The sequence below is a fragment of the Physella acuta genome, unplaced genomic scaffold (genome assembly GCF_028476545.2).
Source record: "Physella acuta isolate Inbredline_101_S28 unplaced genomic scaffold, ASM2847654v3 ptg000642l, whole genome shotgun sequence".
NCBI classification, from domain to species: Eukaryota; Metazoa; Mollusca; class Gastropoda; family Physidae; genus Physella; species Physella acuta.
In genome coordinates, this window is record NW_026732161.1 from 365,871 (window position 1) to 374,032 (window position 8,162).

Sequence of the window (8,162 nt, forward strand, 5' to 3'; positions counted from 1 at the left end):
GCTGTTCTATCCGTGAGGCACGTCTCACACACGTGACAGAAGAACTGCATCACGTGGTGCAACCTTAACGAAGAGTACTGAACCTTCCCCCCCCCCCCCCCCTTCTGAAACTTAGCTGTCTATGGCGTGTAAAAGTAAACAGTCAAGATTTTTTTTCTTTACACCAATTTATCCAATGGGTAGATGAAGTAGAGTTCATGTTTCCTGACCCCGGCATATGAAGGACTAATATTGGTCAACACTATGTCCAGCCGCATTAACTTTCCCTACCGTGATTTAGGTACCCATCAGAGCTGGGTGGACTCGGGGATGTTCCACTGATTTGAAATCGGATTCTAGGTCACCAACTAGGCCGCGCCATTCTCGTCTCAGGCTTACGGTCCGGGAGATTTCTTCATAAAAGAAGGTATTTATTTGTATTTGTTTATTCAATTGCACCTTATTTTTCAGTGGTCTATGTAGACCCCTCGCAAAAATTGGGCATCAGGCCTAGCAGATTATTGTTTTGTTATTTTTTTTATCTCTTAATCTTCTCATATTTTTCAGAACCAGCGTTGGAACTCTTAGAAAGAGTTTTAGTCTTGACATTTGTCTTGCCCGCTTGTAGACGTGGGAGTAGGGTGGGAACGTCTACATACGCCACGTCGTTGTATCCCGCCCGTTTTAAGTTATTGTTTTCTCGCATTGATTGATGCAAAATATTTTAATATATTCCTCTTCGTTTTTACCTGTTTCATTATTTTCATTACCTCATTGGGACTGCGTTGTTTTTGGCAAGATCACAAACGTCAAAAGCCCCGAGTTCGAACCCAAGAAAAATTTGGGAAAGTTATCTTGGGAAAGCAAATTATCTAGTAGAATAAATTTCTAACTCAAACTGCTGCCTTGTAATTTGTTCTTGGTTGGACAGAAAAAAATTACTGAAATCGAAGGCAACGGCCTAGATCAGGGGTCGGCAACCTGCGGCTCGCGAGCCGCATGCGGCTCTTTTAATGGCAAGATGCTGCTCTCCAGCTCCTCGCACAAATACTAATAACCGTAACAAAAAAATTAAATATTTGAAATAAAAAAATGTCAGTGGCTCTTTAAAACCAGGGAAATTTTGAAAATTGTAACTTTTGGCTCTTCCGCTTCAAAAGGTTGCCGACCCCTGGCCTACATGGGGCATAACATGTTGACTCGTAATACTGTGTGTGGGGATCTTTATGAAAGTTGTGTACGTGGGACAGATCACGGTAGTGGTGTGCAAGGCCCGGTGTGTTGATGTGTATGTTGTTGTATGGGGTGAACGAGGGTAACAAGGGAAGCGACTGGTCGAGTGACAGCGTTGTAGTGATGACGTGTATGTTGTTGTATAGGGTGAACGACGGTAAAAAGGGAAGCGACTGGTCGAGTGACAGCGTTGTAGTGATGACGTGTATGTTGTTGTATGGGGTGAACGAGGGTAACAAGGGAAGCGACTGGTCGAGTGACAGCGTTGTAGTGATGACGTGTATCTTGGTGTATGGGGTGAACGAGGGTAACAAGGGAAGCGACTCGTCGAGTGACAGCGTTGTGATGACGTGTATGTTGTTGTATAGGGTGAACGAGGGTAACAAGGGAAGCGACTCGTCGAGTGACAGCGTTGTGATGACGTGTATGTTGTTGTATGGGGTGAACGAGGGTAAGAAGGGAAGCGACTGGTCGAGTGACAGCGTTGTGATGACGTGTATGTTATTGTATAGGGTGAACGACGGTAACAAGGGAAGCGACTGGTCGAGTGACAGCGTTGTGATGACGTGTATGTTGTTGTATAGGGTGAACGAGGGTAACAAGGGAAGCGACTGGTGGAGTGACAGCGTTGTGATGACGTGTATGTTGTTGTATAGGGTGAACGAGGGTAACAAGGGAAGCGACTGGTCGAGTGACAGCGTTGTAGTGATGACGTGTATGTTGTTGTATAGGGTGAACGACGGTAACAAGGGAAGCGACTGGTCGAGTGACAGCGTTGTAGTGATGACGTGTATGTTGTTGTATGGGGTGAACGAGGGTAACAAGGGAAGCGACTCGTCGAGTGACAGCGTTGTGATGACGTGTATGTTGTTGTATAGGGTGAACGACGGTAACAAGGGAAGCGACTGGTCGAGTGACAGCGTTGTGATGACGTGTATGTTATTGTATAGGGTGAACGACGGTAACAAGGGAAGCGACTGGTCGAGTGACAGCGTTGTGATGACGTGTATGTTGTTGTATAGGGTGAACGACGGTAACAAGGGAAGCGACTGGTCGAGTGACAGCGTTGTAGTGATGACGTGTATGTTGTTGTATAGGGTGAACGACGGTAACAAGGGAAGCGACTGGTCGAGTGACAGCGTTGTAGTGATGACGTGTATGTTGTTGTATGGGGTGAACGACGGTAACAAGGGAAGCGACTGGTCGAGTGACAGCGTTGTGATGACGTGTATGTTGTTGTATAGGGTGAACGACGGTAACAAGGGAAGCGACTGGTCTAGTGACAGCGTTGTAGTGATGACGTGTATGTTGTTGTATGGGGTGAACGAGGGTAAGAAGGGAAGCGACTGGTCGAGTGACAGCGTTGTGATGACGTGTATGTTGTTGTATGGGGTGAACGAGGGTAACAAGGGAAGCGACTGGTCGAGTGACAGCGTTGTAGTGATGACGTGTATGTTGTTGTATAGGGTGAACGACGGTAACAAGGGAAGCGACTGGTCGAGTGACAGCGTCGTAGTGATGACGTGTATGTTGTTGTATGGGGTGAACGACGGTAACAAGGGAAGCGACTGGTCGAGTGACAGCGTCGTAGTGATGACGTGTATGTTGTTGTATGGGGTGAACGACGGTAACAAGGGAAGCGACTGGTCGAGTGACAGCGTTGTAGTGATGACGTGTATGTTGTTGTATAGGGTGAACGACGGTAACAAGGGAAGCGACTGGTCTAGTGACAGCGTTGTAGTGATGACGTGTATGTTGTTGTATGGGGTGAACGACGGTAACAAGGGAAGCGACTGGTCGAGTGACAGCGTTGTAGTGATGACGTGTATGTTGTTGTATGGGGTGAACGACGGTAACAAGGGAAGCGACTGGTCGAGTGACAGCGTTGTAGTGATGACGTGTATGTTGTTGTATGGGGTGAACGAGGGTAAGAAGGGAAGCGACTGGTCGAGTGACAGCGTTGTCGTGATGACGTGTATGTTGTTGTATAGGGTGAACGACGGTAACAAGGGAAGCGACTGGTCGAGTGACAGCGTTGTAGTGATGACGTGTATGTTGTTGTATAGGGTGAACGACGGTAACAAGGGAAGCGACTGGTCGAGTGACAGAAGGGTGTGTTGTGAGCGGTAGAAAGGAGATGTGTAGGGATGATGCGGAGGACAGTTGGAGGTGACGGTTGGTTGTAAGGAGGACAAGATAAACAGATATTGAACCTACTTTGTTACATTAACCCTCAAAGAGTTATGTTGGTTTGTCCTTATACCTATGTCGTACGACATTCATTACGTCCTTGCTCCGTGTTAGGGATAATACAACTACAATTACGAACGTAGAAAATTTAATACATTTAATTCTATTGGAGGGAATCTCAAATATATCAATAAAAACCTTGTGCTATCGGTTTCTAATAAGACTTTATTACGTTATGTCTTGTTGGTTATTGTTACGTCCCTTTGTATTATACATTTCAAAGTCATATCCCTTTGATTGTCCCTTGAATGTGTAGTGTGTCAGCTTGTATGTTAGTGTGTTAGTGTGTACTAGACTAGCTCACTCATATCTTCCTTGTAACACAACTGCTTTAACTGTGTATTTTCATTTCATACAATGTTCTGTTATGTTCATAATTTATTTTTAAAATAACGGTTTTTGTAATACTATTTTTTTTAAAGGGCCCCTGAACCCCACATTTTCAACAATTTATTTTTTAAAACTATAATATGAATATTACAGCACCGTTACTTAGCGCCTACCGGGATTTTTAAAGACCACAACCGCATATGTACGTAGAAAATATATCATAAGAAAAGCGGTGTTCTAAGGAAAAAGTTCAGTAACTCAGAATTCTGGGTGTGTCACAAACTTCACATTTTGTGTTAATCAATTTGTGTACACAACTTTTTTTAAAGGTTGTTGTGCATCTATATATATAATTCTCTTCATCAAGACCATAGAAAACACCACGCAGCTTAGCCACCACCCTCATCCCCGCCTGTCGGGTGAGCTGTGGTTCACGCTAAATGTTTACAATCGTAGAGCCGGGTTAGTGACGGCTATTAGGGGCAGATAATTTAGTATTAAACTATTTGAAACGGTAGGGAGGTAACAATTTCTGATAGATCTTTTCTTTGTCTGTAAACGGTCGCTTTCACTGGGCGGGAGAGGGGGGGGCGGAGGGGGGGGGGGGGTAGTCTTAAATTCACAAATTATGAATTGCTGATAAGCAGAAAATAAAAATAAAACAACTAGATGGCGGTGTATACTACGTCGTATTTAATATTGAATTTCTGTACAAACATGATAGATTATTTTTGTTTTTTAAACACGATGTATTTGACTAGCCGCACGTCTGGAACATTTTATTTTGCAAAACTAGAGTTAGCATGCAGCTCATCCAAGATATGGGGTGAATCACGGACGCCCTGGGGTCGGCATGGTAGCGTCGTTAAAGGTAGTGGTTGTTTGTCAATCTGTTATTTCAGATTGCTTTTGTTTTTCTTTCTTTTTTCCAAAAACGACTACAGTTGTCGCTCCTAGAGTGGCTGTCTCCAGATATAGAGCCTCATCTGCACGAGGGATCAAACTCGAGACTTTTCGGTTTAGCGACCGCCAGCTTTACCGACTCGACCACGCCGACCCCTGTGATGATAATGATAATACACACAAGGGGTAACCACGAGTAAATTTGATTCATATTAAAGAAATATACACGTGCAATACATACAGAAATATACACCACAGTCACAGTTCATGTGTACTCATGCAATATAACAAAACAAAAAGTTGATCTGAATAGATACTTTACTGAATGTAAATGAATAAAATATACGACATTTTAATATCTTTCCGAGATCTTTTTTTTTTTTTAGGGTTACAAAGACGAGCAATAGTACTTTTTAAAAATATTTAGAATAAGTCATTGAAATTTCACTGTGTAAGGAAAGTGTGGGTTGATATTTCAGATTTGAAGAAATCACAAACGTTGAGTTGGTTCTTCATAGTCAGACCGACTTGAAGTTTACTGCTGAAAGTAAAACAATCAATTTTTACATTACGTTTATAATCAAGCTATGGTTATAATTAGAGCTAGTTTAGACCGAATAGTGTAAGATATCATTCAGCTAAATATAGACAAATGTGTACATCTGTCATATTTTACAATTGTGTAAAATATTCAATACATGTAAATGTGAATAAATGATGATATAAAAATTAAAAAAAAAAACTTTTCCTAGGAGCATTATCAGCTCAATTTTTGCTTTCGTGTATTGAAATACCACGACGATTTTTAATTAATGTGTGGCGGATGTATAGTATTGATGGGTGATGTTGATGTGGAGTAGAGGTATAAGGTTGATGTGTGGTGGATCTATGGTATTTACATGTTCAGATATATGGTGATGGTGCAGAACCAAAGTGTTTATCTATTTTATATATATATATATATATATATATATATATATATATATATATATATATATATATATATATATATATATATATATATATATATATATATATATATATAATTTATTTAAATATATATATATATATATATATATATATATATATATATATATATATATAATTATCTAATCATTAATATAATGATATAAATATGGTAGGTGTAAATATATTTTATATATATATATATATATATATATATATATATATATATATATATATATATATATATATATATAATGTTGATATATCTGGATCTAATGTGCTTATAAGTGACATTATATTTTAAATCAAATATTCTCTACAGATTTCAGTGTGTATATTACAATACGTATCTTGTTTCAATAATTACCTGTTTTATGCATTACTACTTCCCCAAGCCACCAAACAGGTTGGTAAATGCCTTTAGTAGCTGCGAGATTAAGTTCAATTGAGCCTTGTAAGATAAAGAAAAAAAAACATTTTATTACTTATAATAGGAATAGGCGTTTATTTATTTGTTAATTAGCCATAATTAGAAACAATGTTACCGTGAAAAGGCTTGTAGCTTGATTGATGACAGAAGCTGTTTGGTATGGGGCATGGGAGGGTGATAAGAAAAAAAAATTAATTAATGATCACATATTTAAGCAAAGTTTACAATTTACAACATTGGACTTTGTGGCCTAAGTGGTAGAGCGATAGGCTTCTAGATCGAGTCTCAAGTTCGAATCCGAGTTCACCCAGATGGCTAATGGCTGGGCTAAGTGTTGACAACACCTTCCCTTTATATTCCGCAGTCAAGAGAGATAGCAACTCTACTACATCTGCCTCAATCTTTCTCTTCTAGTCTTTCTTTTCTTCTTCCTTGTACAGCTTTAGCAGTATTCTTAAACCAGGCAACCCGCAAAATGATATAGAATTGAGACATTTCAATAAAAATCTTGGCAAAGATGTCTTTCGTCAGATTTTTATCCCCCCCCCCCCCCACTCTCCCAGGTAACCTGCCACTCTGATTTAGGTACGTATATGTATAGACACCTTCCATTTTTCAAGCCCGGATAACGTTAGACCGCACAGTTTACCTTAGTCAAAAACATAATACATCAACTACCTAAAACAAATAAAATAGTTTAATGAAATAAAATCTAAAAATCTAATTTATTAGCTTCCATAATAAAGCCTGTTAATTATTCAAATTTAGGTATATAATTTTTTTAATTACGTATCACCGGAGCGGTTGTTGTTGTTGATGTTGTTGTTGATGTTGTTGATGTTGTTGCAGCTGCTTGTGCTAAAAAATAGAAAAACAAAAAACAAATTGGCAAACAGGAGCTTTACTGTACATTAGTATACATACATTAATAACGTTCTCCTTAGAAATACTCTATCGAGTGGGGATAAATCTTATAAACATATATATATATATATATATATATATATATATTAATAAAGATATGGTGTTTGAAATACAGTGTGTCCAATGGCTTTTTTAACTTAGTGAGTCAGTAGCTCCATATTTTGCTTTTGGACAAAACTCGAACATTCTCATTTTTGTGGTATTTATGTGATCAAATATGTTATAAATTCACTTCTGCTCTGTTTTTTAAATGGATTTAATCCCATCCACCCTCACTCTCCAAGGAGAAAAATGACTGAAAGAAACACTGATTCTACTTAGTACACAGATTAGCATCTAAAAAAAATGTTTTAGTGTTAGTGTTTTAGTGTCTTAGTGTTTTAATAGCAAGGTTCGAATGTATAAACAATTTTAAAAATTCAAGATTTTTTTTTAAAGTGTTGGGCGCTTAAGAAAAATATTCAATACACATGAATCATTTAATTAATTTAATAACTTTAACTAACCGTCAGCGTAACTTATGCTGAAAATCAACAAAGCGGCCAGAAATAGAGCAAGTTTTCCAAAAGACATGTTCACGGTTGGGTTATTTTCTTCTGAAACTGAAACTCAATAATGAATAATTATAACACATTCTTTTTTTATGAAAACAAAAACGTAAACATAGGCCTGCATGATTTACTCTATAGACTCATAGAGCTTCGTAAAATTAATTAAAATTAAAACTTATTACACAGGTATTTAAAAAAGAATTTGAAGAATAGGTATTACCATTGACCGAAAAAGACTTTTCAGAAAATAGGTGTATTAGTAGCATTGTAAACATGTTAAAGGATCCAAAAACAGAGTAATGGGTTGGTGCAAGGCTTAGCGTTAACATTATGTTTGTATTTATCTAACAATCAGTGATCAATAAAAATTTGTTATCGGATACTCAAATAATACATTCCCTGAAAACAAAAATAAACAGTAAACTTTCCGTGTACTGTGTTGAAAACAAAATAAAAATCAAAGTAAAATAAAAATTGTCGACATAACCTAGTCTCAGTCAAAAAAAATTTTATTAAAAAATAAAAAAAAACAGCCATGACTTACAAGCGATGGAAGGTTGGCTTGAGGTAACTTATCAGTATACAAACGGCCTGTT

At 38.2% G+C, this 8,162-nt stretch overlaps 1 long non-coding RNA gene across 1 annotated transcript; it reads right to left on the reverse strand.

The window, feature by feature from the left end:
• Positions 1 to 5,011: 5,011 nt before the first annotated feature.
• LOC131948385 (uncharacterized) lies at positions 5,012 to 8,162 on the reverse strand. The gene is made up of 6 exons (XR_009388003.1): positions 8,111 to 8,162; positions 7,522 to 7,617; positions 6,881 to 6,949; positions 6,207 to 6,241; positions 6,029 to 6,112; positions 5,012 to 5,236 (listed from the first exon to the last, which is right to left on the reverse strand). It is a non-coding gene; the product is annotated as an uncharacterized LOC131948385 (long non-coding RNA).